The sequence below is a fragment of the Schistocerca americana genome, chromosome 1 (assembly GCF_021461395.2).
Source record: "Schistocerca americana isolate TAMUIC-IGC-003095 chromosome 1, iqSchAmer2.1, whole genome shotgun sequence".
Classification (NCBI taxonomy): domain Eukaryota; kingdom Metazoa; phylum Arthropoda; class Insecta; order Orthoptera; family Acrididae; genus Schistocerca; species Schistocerca americana.
The window spans coordinates 853,192,340-853,214,432 of NC_060119.1; the positions used below are offsets into that span (position 1 = coordinate 853,192,340).

Genomic DNA, 22,093 nt, shown 5'->3' on the forward strand with positions numbered 1-22,093 from the left:
GAGGAAATCGTTGATGGTTCGCAGTCAGGAAACCGAGGTTCGTCTCCAATTCCTCCCGAATAGAAAATTTTCAACTCCTTTGGTTGGATATATTATCGCCTTTTCCTTCCCTAATTGTTGCGCTATCTCACAATCACAGAAGAACTGTGCAATCCAAATTAGAGACAGCTTCTCTCGTACAAATCCCCACGATTAACACACCCCTAACTTCCTTTTACACATACGTTACCTGTGTGTCTTTGACATCTTATTAACCGACAGCATTCAGATATTGACAGGATTGTAATTAAATCCCCCTCCCCCATCCCCCGTGTCTGCATTTTTTTCAAACATCTTTCCTCGGATGAAGCAAGATAGTTCTAGAGAGGTTGTCGCTCACTGTCACAGAAAGAAATATTGGTTCATTTCCATATAGGAGCGACATTCTTTTTGCAATGGAAACTAGTTGACTGACGACTAAAATATAAATATAGCCAACTTCAACATGTAATACGGGATGATACTAGCCACAGATATAAAAGTACGTTTCTGTTGTTAACTTGCCATGCACTGGTGGAACGGAGGATAAACAACACTGATTCTAACGTCACTATGATTTCGTGCCTTTCATATTATCCGAATTCCTCTGTTGCTCGTGGACAAACAAGCAGAGCAGTAGCTCTCACAATCCAGCGGAATGGAAAAGAAATCTGCTGGCGCTTATTTAAGGAATCGCCTAGCCGTTAATCTTAAGTTGTTTAGGAAACGATGCAGCACAAGCCTCATGGTGCTGGGACCGGAATAGGAGGACGGGAATTCTGGTTACGTAGAGTGTCGTATCTAAGAATTCCCTCGTAGAGATCACATACTTCAAATATGTAATGAATTACCGTTTGACTGGAAAAACGTACGAACACTGCAAGTAAGTTGAAGAGACTTATGTTGTAAAGACACTTCCGGACAGATTACGATTCTGTACTAGACCTGAACCCGAACCCAGGCGGCCGGCCGAAGTGGCCACGCGGTTCTAGGCGCTGCAGTCTGGAACCGCGACACCGCTACGGTCGCAGGTTCGAATCCTGCCTCGGGCATGGATGTGTGTGATGTCCTTAGGTCAGTTAGGTTTAACTAGTTCTAAGTATTGGGGGACTTATGACCTCAGAAGTTGAGTCCCATAGTGCTCAGAGCCATTTTGAACCGAACCCAGGCCCTTGCTTTTAAGGGCAATGATCTTACCGACCGCGGATCTCATGAGCGCCTCATGATCCGGTTAAAAAGCTTCCATCTATCAATTCCCTTCACACTGCCTTTCCTGCATACCTGAAGCCCCTAATTCGTCCGCAGCAGGAGGACGATGACGACATAATATTTGGGCCACGGACGCAAAATGGTTCAAATGGCTCTGAGCACTATGGGACTTGACATCTATGGTCATCAGTCCCCTAGAACTACTTAAACCTAACTAACCTAAGGACAGCACACAACACCCAGTCATCACGAGGCAGAGAAAATCCCTGACCCCGCCGGGAATCGAACCCGGGTACCCGGGCGTGGGAAGCGAGAACGCTACCGCACGACCACGAGCTGCGGGCCCACGGAGACAATCATGGACTCTAAATACACTCAATAGTCTCTCTCTCTCTCTCTCTCTCTCTCCTCTCTCTCTCTTTCCCCGTCCAGTACAACTCTGCAACACCTGCATCAATTTCAATCAACAGTGATTACCATCTGACATGGACCAGTACACAATTACTGTGGAAGAAGACAACCCTTATACCCTTAAGGATGAAGTGGGGGTGTGAAACTTGATGGCATGCAAAAATAATCGAAAACCGATATTAGTGTCGAGTCCATAGTTTTCTGGAATGCTTGCCTCATGAAATTTAACTCTTAAGGCTAGAGGTGGCTGTAGAAAACGGTAACACATAGCACATATCTCTGGAATACTGGAGTAAATCCTATCGAAGTTTGTACCCGCATGTCTCACTATCTCGGGAAAAATTACTTTACGACAAAACATTATATCACCTATATTTACGAGTTGGGTGTGGAGAAGTGGGTATATACACACAAATTTGGAACGCCTATGGTTATTTCAACGAAATTTTTTAAGTATATGACTCACTTTGTGGAAAAAACATACTGTTGAGGTAAGCCAATCCGAAACACCCTTAAGGATGAAATAATCACGCAACACGCTGTAATCAGATGGCAATATAACATCGCATCAGAGGATAGTATATGGATGGTGGTGGTTGTAATGAATTCAATTTATGGGGATCCCACCTTACAAGGAAAACCCACGTTCCTTACGATTTTTTGTGAAACATGAGCAGTTTCTAAATTCGTACTTGGCGCATATTGCTCACACAAGGCCACACACGGCCTGGAATGTTCATTTCATTGCAATGGCTCCTTGCTTAAAATATTCAGTCTAGTGTCTTCTATCATCTACAGGTCTGGGCACCTTGCTTTATAGAATGCACGAAAAGAAATCTGGTGACTATTCATACTTTAACGTGATGCGTGAAATACTAAGTTTTGCTTTTATTCAAAAATAATTGGCTAATATGATTTTATTTAGAACTTACGAATGAAAACACAACGATGCATGTTCTGCAACATTAATTAATGTTAAAACTTCCTGGCAGATTAAAACTGAGAGCTGGACAGGACATGGGTTCGAGTCCCGCTCCGGCACAGTTTTAATCTGCCGGGAACTGTGCATCAGAGCACACTCCGATGGAGAGTGAAAATTCATTCTGGAACTTGTTTATCTTGTTTATTGTTAACAAGGCGATCATGAGACATATCTATCTTAATGGCTTTCATTCATCGATTGTTTTATTTATTAACTATGAAACTTTTCAAGTAAGCAGCGAGCGGACGAAAATATGGCAGTGAACTTTACACCGAAATATTTGTTACTGTAAAATATTTAAAACCTACTCATAAACGAGAAATCAAGTCGATAAGTAATTCGTGATAAGGAATAGGGACGTACCTATCAAGTGAAACAGGAATTTTTATTTATTTATTGATACACCTTCCACAACCGTCCTTATAATCTATCGAGCTTGGTGCTTCAACATTCACTACGTTGCTGAGGTGACTAAAACGACTTTTAACGTTTTCGTTTCGTAACTTCAAAAAATTCTAGCTCTGACTGCAATATGACTTTTATTTATGTTTAGGGTGCGTTTCGTCTTTTATTTTAAAGGTACCTTCAACAGCTTTAGGATTTATTCGTTCGTCTTGCCAAAATCTGTTTTCCCTCTCGTGTGGCTATAGGTCAGAAGGCACAATTACAGCACATTTATGTGCCGATTTTACTTTAAGTCTGGAAGGTAAATAAATACTATATTGCGACAAGGGGAAGCGTGTAGTTATAAAACGAATATTTATATACTTGCTGCAGAAAGTGACCATACAAACGAAACTTGATCTTTAACATGATTTGGCTTTACTTACGCTTCTCTAAACTGATGAGCCAAAGTTGTATGACCACTGCCTGCCGCGGGGTTGCATGCTGCCGGATGGCGCTGAGGGCACGTGACGCGGTAAGAGAAGTATATGAGTGGAGCAGAGACAAATGGGGAATCATTCTAGCGACAATAAGTGGTGCAAATGTGAAAATCCGCCAATTTAAGCGACTCTGACAAAATACAGATTTTTGTGGCCCAGTGCCTGGGAGCGAGCATCTCGGAAACGGCGAAGCTGGTCGGTTGTTCGCATGCTACTGTCGTCAGCATCTGTGGAAAGTGGTTGAAGAATGCTGAAACCACCAGTAGGCGACAAGAAGTTGGACGTCCATACCTCATCACACAACATAGGGATCGGAGGTCTGGCCGCCCTCTAAAGCAGGATAGGCGACGATCTGTGGGAGATATGGCGATAGAGTACAGTGCTGGCGCAGGCACACCGTTCCGTGTTGAACATGGTGTTCTGCAATAGAGGACCCCTCTATGAGTTCTCACATTGATCCGACAACATCGTCAGTTATGATTACAGTGGGTACGGGATTAGTGGGTCGAATTAAGTCGGATGATGCTGAAGGAATTAGATTACGAAATGAGACACTTAAAGTAGTAAAGGAGTTTTGCTATTTGGGGAGCAAAATAACTGATGATGGTCGAAGTAGAGAGGATATAAAATGTAGACTGGAAATGGCAGGAAAGCGTTTCTGAAGAAGAGAAATTTGTTAAGATCGAGTATAGATTTAAGTGTCAGGAAGTCGTTTCTGAAAGTATTAGTATGGAGTGTAGCCATGTATGGAAGTGAAACATGGAGGATAAATAGTTTAGACAAGAAGAGAATAGAAGCTTTCGAAATGTGGTGCTACAGAAGAATGCTGAAGATTAGATGGGTAGATCACATAACTAATGAGGAGGTATTGAATAGAATTGGGGAGAAGAGGAGCTTGTGGCACAACTTGACTAGAAGAAGGGATCGGTTGGTAGGACATGTTCTGAGACATCGAGGGATCACCAATTTAGTATTGGAGGGCAGCGTGGAGGGTAAAAATCGTAGAGGGAGACCAAGAGATGAATACACTAAGCAGATTCAGAAGGATGTAGGCTACAGTAGGTACTGAGAGATGAAGAAGCTTGCACAGGATAGAGTAGCATGGAGAGCTGCATCAAACCAGTGTCTGGACTGAAGACCACAACAACAACAACAACAACAACAACAACGGGATCATCGACATTACACTGGATCAATGGAATCATGTCGCCTGGTCGGACGAATCCTGTTTATTGTTAAACTAGGTCCATGGTCGTGTCATGATACGCTATCATTCACCTTGGCTTCCAAGGCACCTGCAGTAGTAATCGAAAGCACCATGTCAGCTGTGGACTGCATGAACATTATCAGGGACCGTCTGTAACCCCTTACACTTGATGTATTCCCCAACAGCGACGTCATCTTCCAGCAGAATAACTGTGCGTTTCACAAGGCAAGAATCATGCTGCAATGGTTTGAGCAGCACGGTAGTGAAGTCACGTTGATGTCTTGGTCATCAAATTCGGTGTATCTGAATCCAACGAAAGCCAACTGGGACGGCGCCAGCTCCGCGCCCACAAACTAACCGACCATAAATTATGAGATTATCAGTGCGTAGGCGTCTGGTGCCGCAAACCTCTGGAAGCCTATCGAGTACTTGCCGTGGGGCACGCAGAATCACTGTTGAATTGCGTTCCGGATGTGACCGACACGGTTTAAGTAAGTGGTCTTAATGTTTTGGCTCATCTGTGTAAAAGAACGTTATACCTATCTACTGGGTATTAGGGAGATCGATCGCTGTTTTCCCTTTCGTGAGTTGCAGGCAGGATCGGTTATCGTCTCATCACGCAGGTGCTTTAGAGTCAATGTCAAGACAGTCCAGTACTAGTAACGTGGCGGCACGAGTAGGTGAAGAAGTGAAAGACATCTACATGTATTCTCCGCAAGCTAATGTAGAGCGCATCATACCAATCTTATCGATTTCCTTTCCTATTCCATTCGCGTATTGAGCGAGGGGAAATGACCAACTATATACCACTGTAGGTGCCCTAACATCTTATATCTTACTCTAATGATCCCAAAGCCAAATATTTGCACAGTCTACTTCGAATACAGATTCTCTAAATTTACCAATAAGGGTTTCGTGAGATCTATGTCATCTTTCTTCCAACGATTTCCACTTAAATTCCCAGAGCATTTCTGCTACACTTCTGTATGGGCTTTACTGATCTGTTCCAATCCTAGCACTGACGGCGATGAAGCATCGTGCCACACACTCCACGAGACGCCATCCTAATCAACAACTGCTCCACTGCTGCCCACAACTTGCGGAAATTGATGAGAACTATGTCCAAGGCGCATACGTGTCGGTTGATGACGTCGCAGATACGCCGAATTGGAATGAAGTGAGATGGCATGAGAGGCGACACTATCACCCTCAAATCTGAGGAGCGTTCTGACATTTCGGGAGAGCATGTATTGTCTTGGTGAGGGTACATGTTGCACGCGAATAAACACGAGCAACGGCCAATAGCTTTCTGTATCGTTCGCAATTGAGACCCTATGGAAGGTCTCTCAAAGGCAACATTTGATCAATCCCACATGAACATCACCATCACTAGAATACCTTCACTGTCCGCCAGAACGGCGCACTGTTGAGAAGTGATGTCCACCGCCTCATTTTGTTTTCGACGAACCAACGAGTTCCCATACTCTTAATCCCAGGTGACGGTGACTTCTGAGCCCCACGGCTCTGGATGATATGACCGCCACAACGGCTGTTGATGACCGCCACGGAACTAGTGAGTGTTTGATGCAGGGCGGGTCGTCTAGCTGTTGTTACTACTCGCGATAGTCGATGGTGACCGCTGTCACTTCATCGACCCCGGAAACAGGATGTCTCATGCATCGGATGCCTGCGACCTGCTCACGATAGAAAGCGCCGAAACGGCCCACGTTGCCCTAGCTGCTGTCTCCTGCCACGTGGACGGCCACGGCAAACCCTCATCACATCACCGTCGCGCGACACACCTCTGAGCGAGGAACGCCTTCTCTCTTCAACATAGTGGATATCTCCAATTATTCTTCAGTCTCCGTTTTCAGTGGTTTTTGCTCCATACAACTGCTAAGGTGCCTCATTTGTCGAAATCGGAGGCGACACTTGCCGCTGTCCGTATCAAAACATAACTGTTAGTCTTTCGCAACTACTCCGTTGTCAAGAATGCAATGGAAGAATCTGTGGATACTTGCTAAGGTTAACTTAAGTGAGCCGTAGAGTATCAACAAACGACGTTCTTACTGTAATGTAAATGGTAGAAGATAAATAGGCCAAAAACAATTCCTATCCTGGCTTGACATGTCTGTGGATTCGAAGTAGGGCGTGCAGATTATAAATATTGTGGACTGCAAATGTTACTGTGAATGGCTAAGCGTGCCCTGAAGAATGGCTAGGCTTACTTCCCATGGACTCCATCTTTTGTCTAGAGGGATTTTCAGCCAGTTTCGACCACCCTTACACTCACAGAGCGTATTTTGAAAAAGTCCCTGAAAAAGTCCCTATAGCACGCTGTAGACTGGTAGCGACGTCGCTAAGGCAAGCAAGTACAGGGTGATTATAAATAATGTGCACCTGGTCACAGAAGTCCAAAGTGGGCTGTAATTATCGTATGGCAGCGAAACTTGGTAGATACTCTAATACGTTAATGCGAAACGGACTTACGCTCAAAAAACTTGTTCAATTTTGGCCACCAGGTGCAGATTTGGCGCTGTGAATGCAAGAGAGACGTGTAGAAATGTCTCCATGTGTAATAGAATAGGAATTCGAGATGGGCAGAGAAGGTCACATAATTGAAAAAGCCATAATGTTTATTACAAACCGCCGCTCACACAATTTGTTCAGTATGAACACCGGAGACGTCGACGAGATGCTGAATCGTAAAACGATGTGATCAATAGTTGCCCGCAGCAGTTCCGGTGGAACCTGAGCAACGTGTTCCTGTACACTGGCCTTCGTATCAGAGAGAACCCGAACGTGTCCTCGGTAAACGCGTTGTTTTACGAATCCCAGAGCCAAATTCACATGGATTCAGGCGCATCTGGGAAACCACTCCAGACAACAAGCTGTCGGAAGGTTGCACTAAGCAGATCTTTCACTAGACGGCCGGGAAAAGGTGTTGCCAATCTTACCTGATAACAGTGGTTTCCATACAGTTGCGCTCTTCCAAAGCGGAAATCACATGCTGTACAAGGTGGTCTCGATAACGTGCTGAAGCCACGGCTCACCTACAGGACCCCTGGGTGTATTCTTTTCAAAGAAGAACAGACCGAGAATAAAGGTGCTTGTGAATCCACATCGCAGACTCTTCGTGCTCAACACGCGGTTCAACAGTACCCCGACTTCGCAGTTCTGTGTATTCGATGCAGCCTGTAGTGTAAAATGTGCCTCTTCACACCATACAACATTGTCCGGCCACATGTCATCAACTTCGATCCGCGCCCGAAATCGTAGTGTACGTTCAGGAACTTTGGCACAGATCGTGAGGTTTTAGCTGCTGCACAGTCTGGATCTTGTACGGGTACCAGTGCAAAACTTTCCGCACTGTTCACCACGGGATGGACAATTCTCGTGACACTGCTCGAGCACTAGCAGTACCTGGGGCGCGTGCTGCATCGTCAGTTACAGCAACAGCAACCTCGTCAATAACTTCCACCGGGATAGGACGTCTTCCTGTTCCAGTTGCCACACCAAACTCACCCGTGTATCGAATATCGTTATCACCTCCTTTAAACTATTTAATGACATCGGGCCTCTCCACAGATCTTTTTGTCGGCGATACTTTCTCAATGTTGCACTGTAACTGCTGCCGTCCACATAAAACAGTTTCATTAACAGCGCATTGTCTCTTCTCGATAGCCATACTGTTCACTCACGTTCGGCCTTGTCAAAACACAGCTCGGATGGCGTGAGGGGGTTGGTTGGTTGATTTGGGGGAGGAGAGCAAACACTGAGGTCATCGGTTCCTTCAGATTAGGGAAGGAAGTTGGCCGTGTCCTTTCAAAGAAACCATCCCAGCATTTGCCGGAAGCGATTTAGGGAAATCGCGGGAAACCTAAATCAGGATGGCTGGACGCGGGTTTGAGCCATCGACGTCCCGAGTGCGCGTCCAGTGTGCTAACGACTGTGCCACATCATTCGGTCCGGATGGCATACTGTCATACACTGTACAGCGCTGTACTTGCATCTGGTGGCCAAAACGGGAACTGTTTTTTTTTTTTTTTCAAGCGTAAATTAGTTCCGCATCAATCAGGTTTCGCTGACCTACAATAATTACTGCCCACACTGGACCGCTGTGGGTAGCTACACTTCAATATTATAACCACCTGGTATTTAGCCGGCATGTGGAATAGAAGTACTGCCGTAAAGTATCGGATAAAAATAGAGTATGTACCGACATGGTAGAACAAAACGAGAACCACGGTGTGAGGGCATGCGGCACTATGGACAGTGATTCTTCCGTTTCCATGTGTACCTTAACCTAGCAGAACCAGAGAGTAGGTTATACGACCAATGCGGGACTTATTTCTTTCACTGTACTCATCCACAGCAACACAAACAGAATAGTGTACAGCGCTGGACTGAATATGGCACAAACGCACAGCTGACATACTACCGACGACAAAACGGGGAGCCTAAACTGATATTTTGGCTGATGACAACAACCGCCAAACTAAGTGAAGTGTACGCATTCCAACTAACGACAAGGCAAGTATTATTCTACCGACAATTGCCGAGTCGGTCCGCATTCAACACGAATGAAATGTACTGAAAAAGGAGTTCCACTCGTAAAATAAATTTGTGGGAAATGATTTGGATGAAAGACAACTTGGTACACACGCTATCTAATCAAAGATAGTAAGTATCAAGTTGTCTGAGCACCTATTCGTGGTCATTAATATGATGAGCATGTGCACTGTCTTTATGACGGTTTGTGCTCTGCTGGGACGCATTCATTGACGTGTCTAAATGACTGTGGAGGAATGGTAGCCCATTCTTCTTCAAGAGTCGAAACCGAAGGTAGTGACGTTGGACGCTGGGGTCTGGAGAAAAGTCGACGTTCCAGCTCATCCCCAAGGTGGACTCAGATCGGGACTCTGGGCAGGCCGGACCATTTCTGGAATCTTGTTCTCCACAGACCATTGCAGCACACATGCTGCTTTATGACAGGGTGCATTGTCATGCTGGTAGGAACAATGATCGTCACCGACCTGTACCTCTGCTGAACACAGTACACAATGCTCTAAAACATGTTTATATCTTTATGCATTTAGAGTTCTCGTAAACAGAACAAGGGTAACACAACTGAATTGCTTGAAACATCCTCATATCCTAGCACCAGATGGCAGGTAACGTTCTCCAGACATTCGCCAGACACAGGACATAGAGTGATTAATCTCTCCACATCACTCGTTTCCAGCCATCCTTTATCCAGTGAAGTCGCTCTTTACGCCAACTCTAGCGCCGCTTATCGCACACTTCAGAAATGCGAGGCTTATGAGGAGCTGTGCCTCATTCCTTTTAACTCCCTACACACAGTCGTTACGCTAGCGGTAGCGCTTTGGAAGTCACGAGTGATTCCTCCCTCTGATCTCAAGCGACTTTTTACGGTCACCCTCGACAATGTTGGACGGCCCCCGTCCGTCAGTACACGAGGTCTGTCTGGTCTTGATGTAGCTGTCTTTGTTCCTTCGCGTTCCCGCTTCACAATCACATCACTCGTGCAGCGTCAGAAGGGGTGAACTGCCGCTTGCAAGATCCCCTCGCTCCTAAACTGATACTGTTATTACCCAGCTTAGCCGCGAGTCCGTAGAGGGTGGTATATGTGACGTACAGTATAACTGGTCAGCATTTCCACCCGGAATTTGCGAGTGTAAGTCGGTCCTTCCTTGATCCGCCTTGGTGGGTCGTGTCGTCGGATTTCCTCCTACCTGTGCGCGATGCAAAAATGGTTCAAATGGCTCTGAGCACTATGGGACTCAACTGCTGAGGTCATTAGTCCCCTAGAACTTAGAACTAGTTAAACCTAACTAACCTAAGGACATCACAAACATCCATGCCCGAGGCAGGATTCGAACCTGCGACCGTAGCGGTCCTGCGGTTCCAGACTGCAGCGCCTTTAACCGCACGGCCACTTCGGCCGGCATGCGCGGTGCAACTCTTGTAAATGTCGTCCCGTGCAGGTTCTTCATTCGCGTATCGGATGTCTCTGGCGATGGAAGCTAATTATCTGAAGCTGCTGTCGATCAACTTTGGTGTATCTATTTACTCGAAATTAACATTCAGTATGCCGTAATATCACTTTTATTCCTATTAGATCAATAATGAAACACTCATGTCACAAACTACTCGTAACCGAGAGCATGGCTACCATCGAACAAGACAGGAAGAGCTCTTAACGCCGACTGCAGACTATGGCGTGCAGTCCGTATCTCTTACTAGTTTCGTCACAGTTCGTGGATTTCCGATCAAATTCATACTTACTAAGATATGCATTTGTTAATGAACGGGTGTGAATTTTAACGAGGCAAAATTATGATAAATAGTTTTCAACATCCAGAGGCTCCTCCTAGTACTCATGTTGTCATAAATGACATTAATTATTAAATATAAATAAACAAAATCGGTGACTTTGGCGCCAAGATGGCGGTACTTCCCGTCATGTATATTTCCCAGGCTGACGCTTGTTGCTACGGTCCAGGGCCGAGCCCCACCCCACTACGCGCGACATATGGCCGCTTCGTCACCTAGCCAGCCAGCGAGGGAAATGCTCTCCGACTCATGGCCCGCTACAGACTACAGCACTTCCTAACTATCGCGAATACATCAATAAGAGACTGTAATTTATTAAAACTGGTAAAAATGTCTTCCTCACGTAAGAGGTACCTTACACGCTGTTGGATTTGTTACTCAGGCGACATCCAATCAGTAGCCCAAGTTGCCGGACACTCAGCTCTCTTGACCGACCCATACCTTTGTTTGTGCTTCTCTGCAGACAACACAATTCTCTCCGCCTCCCTTTATACCGGCGGATCCGTCTCTCATAACATCTAGTGGTCAATTTCGCTCTATACCGGCGTGTCTGGACGCTTTTAATCAGATAGTGCACTTTCAAGATTCTTGGAATATGGATAATGTGAGAAGGCATGATGAACCGAAATTTCATTTTATACAATGTATCAGCAACGTAGAAGTTTGACAGTTCAGCAGCTATGCCGGTATCTCTCAGTCTGCCTCCAACACTACTTTTTCTCAATTATAATTAATGTCTCTTACGTTAATCTACCTGCGCACGTTATCTTCTGCAGCAGCCTATTGTAAGGTTCGTTTTACGTGTATGTTATCAGGTTTTCAACTTCATTGGTGCCATCTTACTATTTTTCCGTTAATCTTTTCATCCTTTTTTTACTTAACACACCCAGCATTCTCAATAATCGCTTACATATTTGAATCTTTGTCCGCCCATACAACTTTTCCTTTGCGCGATAATTATTGCCTTAGCACAGGTCCGGCTAGCGTTTTCTCCTGCACAGTTCTTGTTCAAAGTCTTCGTTTCGTACAGCATTGCCTAGTTACCTACGTATTTCCTTCTTATTAAGCTTACCAGTTATGGATATTGTAGGACACTGTGATCGTACATTAGTTGAAGATAAATACGGATAACTGCAACTAGTAACTTCTGAAATATTTCTTTATTTCTATTAGCTAGTTTTCGATCGTTTTCAGGATCCTTTTACGGTATTAATAGCAACACCAGTACCGCCAATACCGCCGCTACAAACATGAATATGTAACTTGTGCAGCGTCACATATGAAGCAGACCATTAAAAGGCTCGAAAACTAGAAAATGGAACTAAACAAGTATTTCTTAAGTGGATGGTCGCAGTTACATGTATTCATATAGTATGAACATGAAACTAACAAACTGCAATAACGGCTTCTTGAATGGAAATGGAGGAAAAAGTACTGCAGAAACCACATAACCTGCCGTATTACCAAAGGCATATTCCAAAGAAGCCCAGGCAGAATATTCGATAGGAAGTCCAGGTACGTTCCTCCGTTGAGGCGTTGTGGAGTAATAACCAGTCCAAACATGTGCTCGCCAAGAATCCCTGTCCACACACTGATGCTGAATAGATGCTGATGAGACGCCTCGACCGTTCCCCGAGGGTTATCTGTAGCCCACAGACTACGATGGAAATGGAAATGAGCGTTTGGCGACATTGGCCGGGAGGCCCCTTGCGGGGCAGGTCCGGCCGCCTTGGTGCAGGTCTTATTACATTCGGCGCCCAATCGCGCCGGATGGGGAGAAAATCCCCGACCCAGCCGGGAATCGAACCCGGGCCCCTTAGGACGGCAGTCCGTCATGCTGACCATTCAGCTATCGGGGCGGACACAGACTACGATTATGCAGATTGATCATGCCAGTTTTGGTGAAAGTTGTTTCGGCGGTAAAGAGGACTGATGACAAAAATCCTTTAATTTTGATAGTCTGGTGCTAAAACCACCGACAAAATACTTCCCTTAGAGGGAAATCCGCTGCTGATAATTCTTGCACTCGTTGCAGATGATAGGGGTAGTTGCGGTTGTCGTCCAGGATACACACAATCGTATTGTGGCTTACACCGTGTTGGCAGGCCACTAAACGGAGTTTGTACTAGGGTTCGTCTCAGTATCCTGAAGAACTCATCCTTCAAATCAAGTGTGCACACAGTACGTCGCCTGTCTGCACTTTCGTCTGTGTGAAAGGACCCACGATCACACACAAACGCCCAAAATTGGCTTGAAATGTTGTGTGATGTGGTTGATGTCTGTGAGGGTACTTGTTTTGGTGCAGCCTTGATGCCCCTCGACGGTTTCCATCTGCTTGGCCGCACACAAACACCATCTCGATTTGTCCCCGCATGAACACCTACCGGACCATTCTGCTGCTTACAGTACGCCGCGTCAGTCACACAGCGTGCAGCAGACATGGGTCACACGGCACATGGTCACAGGAACTTCCATTCGTTAGCGCCATCTACTGCAGCAGCGATGCGCTTCCGGATACACGTTCACAGAACCTTTTTTCCTCCATTCCCAGTTAGGAAACTGTACCTGCAGTTTGTCTGTTACATTAATGGCCACCCTGCATTCAATTAATTCCTTATGTAGCGCAAATTACAAAAGCTTTGAATTTCCTCTTCTATGGTTTTACCCATTGCGCATATTTCACTGACCTCCGTTACTGTGCATGAAAAGTGCAGTTCAAAAATGTTCAAATGTGTGTGAAATCTTATAGGACTTAACTGCTAAGGTCATCAGTCCCGAAGCTTACACACTACTTAACTTAAATTATCCTAAGGACAAACACACACATCCATGCCCGAGGGAGGACTCGAACCTCCGCCGGGACCACCCGCACAGTCCATGACTGCAGCACCTGAGACCGCTCGGCTAATCCCGCGCCGCAAAAAGTGCAGTTAAGGATATCCTTAATGCCATGTCAATATTTGATATCCCTACACCACTTCTGTTAAATCTGACTTTCATGTCGCCCTTACTTCGGCCGGAAAGTGCAGCACTCATTTCTGGACGAAAAAATTGTTTCACGTCTTTTTATTAACCTCCGCCTTTGTTTGCTTTATTGCTCCTTACGCTTTTGCGTTATTATATTCAACAGCTTTTAAATTGGGTATTAGTTCGTTACAGCTGCAAGGGCTTTGTCTCCTGCGATCAGTGGTTCATATTTTCGCTGCACTTTCATTAGTGTTTGCAGTATTCACGGACCAGTAGTGTGTGCCTTCTGGATTCCCGATGAACAGAAATCTAAGCGACAGATGACCAAGTAGTAGTATGCAGATTCTTTTTAGATTTTATTACACTACTGGTCATTAAAATTGCTACACCAAAAAGAAATGCAGATGATAAACGGGTATTCATTGGACAACTATATTACACTAGAACTGACATGTGATTACATTTTCACGCAATTTGGATGCATAGATCCTGAGAAATCAGTACCCAGAACAACCACCTCTGGCCGTAATAACGGCCGTGATACGCCTGGGCATTGAGTCAAACAGAGCTTGCATGGCGTGTACAGGTACAGCTGTCCATGCAGCTTCAACACGATACCACAGTTCATCAAGAGTAGTGACTGGCGTATTGTGACGAGCCAGTTGCTCGGCCACCATTGAACAGACGTTTTCAATTGAAAAGAGATCTGGAGAATGTGGTGGCCAGGGCAGCAGTCGAACATTTTCTGTATCCAGAAAGGCCCGTGCAGGGCCTGCAACATGCAGTCGCGCATTATCCTGCTGAAATGTAGTGTTTCGCTGGGATCGAATGAAGGGTAGAGCCACGGGCCGTAACACATCTGAAATGTAACGTCCACTGTTCAAAGTGCCGTCAGTGCGAACAAGAGGTGACCGAGACGTGTAACCAATGGCAGCCCATACCGTCACGCCGGGTTATACGCCAGTATGGCGATGACGAATACACGCTTCCAATGTGCGTTCACCGCGATGTCGCCAAACACGAATGCGAACATCATGATGCTGTTAACAGAACCTGGATTCATCCGAAAAAATGACGTTTTGCCATTCGCGCACCCAGGTTCGTCGTTGAGTACAACATCGCAGGCGCTCCTGTCTCTGATGCAGCGTCAAGGGTAACCGCAGCCACGGTCTGCGAGCTGATAGTCCATGCTGCTGCAAACGTCGTCGAAATGTTCGTGCAAATGGTTGTTGTCTTGCAAACGTCCTCATCTGTTGACTCAGGGCTCGAGACGTGGCTGCACGATCCGTTACAGCCATGCGGATTAGATGCCTGTCATCTCGACCGCTAGTGATACGAGGCCGTTGGGATCCAGTACGGCGTTCCGTATTACCCTCCTGAACCCACCGATTCCATATTCTGCTAACAGCCATAGGATCTCGACCAACGCGAGCAGCTATGTCGCGATACGATAAACCGCAATCGCGGTAGGCTACAATCCGACCTGTATCAAAGTCGGAAACGTGATGGTACGCATGTCTCCTCCTTACACGAGGCATCACACCAACGTTTCACCAGGCAACGCCGGTCAACTGCTGTTTGTGTACGAGAAATCGGTTGGAAACTTTCGTCATGTCAGCGCGTTGTAGGTGTCGCCACCGGCGCCAACCTTGTGTGAATGCTTTGAAAAGCTAATCATTTGCATATCACAGCATCTTCTTCCTGTTGGTTAAATTTAGCGTTTGTAGCACGTGATTTTCGTGGTGTAGCAATTTTAATGGCCAGTAGTGTATTATTATTGTTGTAATGTAGTTATTCTATGTAGATTCCCCCCTCCCCTCCCCCCGCTTAGCGTAATTCTTAGTTATTACCACACTTTTGAAATTATGTTAAAACATTATGTGCTTTCTTCATGTCAGTTCATGTGGAACAGTCGCTCTGTTCTTTCACATAGATAACAGACTGAAAAAAAGTATTCATAAACAGGGCGGTAAGAGCGCGCAGCGGTAGCTCGCAGGTGCCTGTGTGTCCACCCCGAGACGGAGAGCCGCCACGCCCTTTCGCGGAGCGTGCGAGGCGCTGGCAGTGGCGCTTGTGCGGAACGGGGGCGAGGCGTCGTGAATTTCCGAGAAGCGGCCGTGTGGCCTGCAGACGGGCGTACGTGGGCCGCCGCCGACGGCGCGCCGCCAAAATAGAAGGGCGGCCACCGCCGCCCGCCGCTGACCACGCGCAGCTGCCTGCCTCCTCAGAGGCCGGCCGCTGGGCTATCGATACGGGTTTTCGTGAGTCTCAGTCAGCAGCAATTCTTCTGTTCTGTGCCATTCTCATCATCTCTGGATACATCGCTTGTACAAAATAATTGGAACAGACTGCTCTAAACACCGTACTTCCGCAGCTCATCTAGTAAGTATCAGGCCCAGTCAGTTCTAATTATCACCTCGAAAAAATTAAGATACGTAATCAATTTTTTGTTTGCAGCTACATGTCTGCAGTGCTGGCTCACACCGAAAGCCCCGCCACAGAGTAACCTGTGGCTCCGCGCTATAGTACTGTACCACGCTCCCTGGGCGCGCCACAACACAATGATGCAGCCCATTGAAACATGAGATGGGCTGCGAGGGTTTGTTTTGGCTCCACTAGCGGCGTGCTACGGTACTATTGCCCGCGTATTTCATTGTGTACCAGGACTACAGGCGTGCCCGTGTACCTGTAAACCACAAATTTATTACACACCTTCAATTTTTTCGAGATGATAATTACAATTTTATGACTACCCGTAGTAGTGCGCTGACACTATTTTCTGTTTTCCCTTCACACTGCAACATCTCTGCGAGTGACCTTTGAGCTGCCAGTACGTCTGTGATCTTTGTGGTGTTGGTTCAACCTAGAGCCGTGCCAGACCTTACAGATTTTCAAAAAAATGGTTCAAATGGGTCTGAGCACTATGGGACTCAACTTCTGAGGTCATTAGTCCCCTAGAACTTAGAACTACTTAAACCTAACCTAACCTAAGGACATCACACACATCCATGCCCGAGGCAGGATTCGAACGTGCGACCGTAGCGGTCTCGCGGTTCCAGACTGCAGCGCCTAGAACCGCACGGCCACTTCGACCGGCCTACAGATTTTCAATGAGGTTTCCTGTAAATCTCATGGTCACAAGGAATAAAGGAAAGCTAGGGCAGGCGCTGTTCGCATGTTCCAAGAGGATAGTTAGCCTACTCATACAGTGGAAACAAGCCACTAATGGTTTAACGAGCATGATGACCAAATTCTGGTCTCCCTGGCGTTCACACTGCTTGAATTTGACGTCTACCGTCAGCCCTGGAAAAATAAACCACACTGATGAGCCAGCCGGCCGATGTGGCCGAGCGGTTCTAGGCGCTTCAGTCTGGAACCGCGCGACCGCTACGGTCGCAGGTTCGAATCCTGCCTCGGGCATGGATGTGTGTGACGTCCTTAGGTTAGTTAGGTTTAAGTAGTTCCAAGTTCTAGGGGACTCATGAACTCAGAAGTTAAGTCCCAAAGTGCTCAGAGCCATTTGAATCATTTTGATGAGCCAAAACATTACGGCCACTGCCCATGGCGAGGCAAAATGCCACCTGGTGGCGTTGCAGACACGCGACGCGAGCAGGAAAGTACAGCAGGTGCCTCACCTAAGAGTCGTCATGCGCATTTTCTGTCGATTTTCGGAAGTTTACCTGTAGTTTCATTTTCGCAGTATGTAGCAGGAGTCAGCCCAAACAAATACTGCTCATCTCGTTTTGGTGCGATGTCAGTGCAGACGGAGAGGGTAACTTTGTTTTCCGTTACAAACAAAATGATTTTTAAAGCGGAAGTTAACATGCTTTCACTTTTCCCTGTACGTTTCACTTACAATTTAACTGGTGTATGAGGATGTCTGCTCTTCATCATTGGTTACACAAAAAACTTCTCCGACTTATAGTTTGGGGGTAAGTCTTTCAATTTCAGAAAGGAGAGAAGGTTATAATTCAACTCTCATTTGTAATCCAGTACATTAGCGATGGAGAACGTACTCTGCTCCTGTCAAACTGGGAGCCTATTCAGAGAACTATGCCGTTATTCCCCTTAAACGATTTCGAAAACGACTGAACAAATAAATCGGGAATACCTTAAGGGGATTTGAGCTGCTAACCACCCGTGCACGGGCCCGCTGTCTATCATCGCACGAAATCACTTCGGTCACATGATTTGAAAACAACCCCTCCATTTAAAAGGAAACATCACGATCTCGAGCTCATATTCTAAGGTGAAGAAAGCACACTTGCAACATATCAGTCCCAGAAATGTATCCCGCGTGAAAATTCGTAACGTTACTCTGGTAGTACTCAGTTATGACCTCCTGAAAGTCCAGCTTTTGAACTTCGCGCACCGGCTGTTTGACGCTCGCTGCGCCCCACTGCAGCCGCTTAACGGCCAAGCGCCAAGTACTGCACAGCGGAGTGACAATCAGAGCCCTTCTATTCGCGGGATTTGAAGGCGAGGGAGAGGAGGGGAGAGGTGAACACTTACGTCCAATGTGTCCTGAAATCTCGTTTGAGAAAAGTCACGTTGCTCTCCGCAAAATACAGTAATACGAGGAGGTGCCCTTACGAGGCCAACTGAGGGTTGAGAAGTAGCGGCGTGCTGACCATATGTGCCTCCAGCGACACCGATCGTCTGAGGATGCCATGACGGTCGGTCCTTCCGTTGGGCCTTCCGAGGCCTATTCGAACGGACAATAGGAGTAGGTAATACGTCAACCCCACCCACTACGTTCAATACTCGTACTGATATTCTGCTGCTATACATATGCTTAAAAATCACAATTCATCAACCCAAGTCACTGAAGAACATGAAATGAAGCTAATTATTTTCGATTTACAACTTAATGATGCCAATCAGGTTTAAGAATAGCGCACCTCCTGCAAATGTACTTCACTTCATCAGCGCCCAGCTTTAGAACCCAAGAAAATGACGCACAACAGCGATGTTAATAATTAAATAGCGCTATGGTACTTCTTTAACGACACACTAATTAATTTCATCAATGTACAATGCATTTGTGAATCGCAACATTAAAAAAATTCAAAGCAAAGAGATCTCTGGCACCAGCTACTGCATAGAAAACGCGCACTTTGACGCGCTGAACATGGCACGTTACGAGTGTCAAGATATTTCACAAACGCCGCCGTACGTAACTTCGCGCTCGGTCATTAGGCGGCTGCAGAGGGGCGGAGCGAGTGACAAACGGTGCGAGCGAAAGTTTGAAAGCTGTACTTTCTGCAGGTCATAACTGCGTACTTTCAGAAATATAGCCCAAATTTTTTCGCGGGATCGAATTCTGAGGCAGGTATCTTTTAAGTGTGCTCCTTTCTCTTTAAAATATTTGGTTAAGTTGGTGATGTTCCGTTGTTAATGATGCGGCTCCTGAAGCATATCCGTTACAGGGAAAACTTTGGGTAATACCACGAACCGAATCCACGACCTCAACATTATGAGCAATCAGCACAACTAGCAGATCACTTCAGCCCTCTAAAATCTGCTGAAATAATTTCTAACATATGTCTGGTTTAATTAATAACTCTTCCATACTGTGTTTTTCAACACTTTGTGACCTGCACTACGGTAACATTGAAATGATACAACACTACACATGGTCTTACTATCACTCTGACGACGCTTATTTGGAGTTTTCACACTAACCTTTGCTGTACTCGATATCGCTTGGGAAAGGTACAAAACTCGTGTACTTGGGCTGCAACACTAGACCTCTATGAAAGCGGAGTTTCTCTGATAGTTAAATAAGGACATTGTGCTTACGACCATTTCCAAATAAATTAAATGTCGCTTCAACAATGATAACAATTAGTACTGGCAAGGCATCATACTGTTCACAAATGCTCACCCCTTTGTTTTGCCAGTCTTCTGATTTCCTATTTATTTAACTCATATTACTTACATTGCTGTGTTCCTGTCTTTCACTGAACATATTTGTACTTCGTTCTTTCGTCGATTAATCGAGGTATTTTTTTTATGTTACTCAAGGTTTCTTCGCGATTACCTTCCTTGTATATATGTTTGTGTGTCCAAATTCTGTGACCGCCCTTTCTAGAGATGTCTATTCCTCTTCAACTGACACGGGGTCCCGTGTTCGATTCCCGGCGGGGTCAGGGATTTATATCTGCCTCGAGATGACTGGGTGTTTGTGTTGTCCTCATCATTTCATCATTATTCATGAAAGTGGCGAGATTGGACTGAGCAAAGGTTGGGAATTTGTACGGGCGCTGATAACCGCGCAGTTGAGCGCCCCACAAACCAATCATCATCATCATCATCATCGACTGAACTGCTGACTGTGGTGTTCATTATAGCAGTACCCACAGCCGAAAACTTCAGACGCTTCTTGTCATTCCTCAGTACTTCGTATCGCAATTATTTCCACATTGCTACTTTCGGACGACACTCTTAAATTCCTGCCTACTCTTCATCATCAGTAAAATGTGATCCAAATCTACACCTGCTCCTTGGTACGTCTTAAGATCCAATACCTGATTTCGGAATCACCGCCTGACCATCATATAATCCAGCTGAAATCTTTCCGTATCTCCAGGCCTTTCCTAAGTACATCTCTTCCTCTTGTGATTTTTGAACAGTGCATTCGCTATTGCTAGCCGAAATTTACTGCAGTACTCAATTAGTCTGCCTGCTTTCTCACAACTCTACTAGTGACCCCAAATTGTCTCGTAACTCTTTCTTCTGTTCCTTCCCCTAATACTGCTTTCCAATCCCCCATAATTATTGGCTGTCATCTATCTTTACGTTCTGAATTACCCATTCAATATTCTTATACATTTTCTCTATCTCTCTGTCTTCTGCTTGTGACATTGGCATAAACGCCTGATAAAAGTCTTATAGAACGCCTGTTTCCAGGATCACTGGGCTGCAGTTTTGTACGAATTTAAGTTTAAACGAGTCGACTGAAATCTTTTTTTAATGTAGTTCTTTGTTGGTGTTGGTAAACGCGATCTAAGTACGAAACCTGCACGCAATCCATTTGCAGTATCTTCATTTACACACTGCTTCCCTGTTACTCTGAGACTGTCGTCACAATAGGATCACGTCCACATTGCCCCCTAAATGGGCATGAATCTCCAACAACACTACCTCTTAGTGCGTATTAAACACACATCAGCTATTATCTTTCGCTTATATTGCAAATATTATCAAGAATGTATAAATTTGCTGCTAGGTGACGCTGCGATCAAATGCCAACACAAAAATTTCGAACTTTCGGCTTGGAGATGGGTAAAATATTATGTTTACGCGCAGTGTTGTTGGAAATATAGTATTGTAAAATCGACGAACGATATGTAACCATCCTGAATTTGTGTTCTCTATTCTTCAGAGCAATATGCTTACCGCTATATGTTCTTTAAGCCCCCTAAAATCTTCCCGGTCACAGATTCACTACATCCCAAATGCCCTGCTATTTGAAGAAGCCCCCAGCGCCTGGATAGACAAAAATAAAATGTGCCGAATGAAAGCGCCGTACTAGCTGCAGCTGGAGGGTGAAATGCAGTAGCCGTTTGTAACTATTGGATTCACAGCTTCAAGAAGGCGTAAATACATTTGGGGGAGTGATGTACTGGACGACACAAACGCCATCAGCCTTAATTTTAACCCGTCATATGCAGCTGCGAGCTGTCACAGCGATTTTAATCCGCTCCACTGGCTCACATTTCTAGCGATCGAGCCTGCTTCGAATCGGAACGGCCACAGATGATATAAATACCTCCGCGACCGTGACGGTAATAAAACGGTCAACGTAAACGGCGACGGTCCGGAGCGAATGCCTGCCGAGATTTATTTGTATGTCTCAGTGCTGCCCAGACTGGACAGCCTGCAGGCCGGGCGGAACGCTGCCTAATTGAACAACACGACCATTCAGCGCGGCGCCCCGGCGCTCTTTGTAGCGACGCGGTGTCAACACAGCAGCCCACACTGCGCCACAGTCGCAAATTGTCGGGCTATTATTGTCGCTCACCCAGTCTGCGACAACACGTTTGTCATTTCCGA

General features: G+C 45.8%; 1 protein-coding gene across 5 annotated transcripts in view; it reads right to left on the reverse strand.

Moving 5' to 3' along the window:
• LOC124613439 (leupaxin) overlaps positions 1 to 22,093 on the reverse strand; it is a 482,569-nt gene that overhangs the window by 20,466 nt on the left and 440,010 nt on the right. The window lies entirely within an intron of this gene.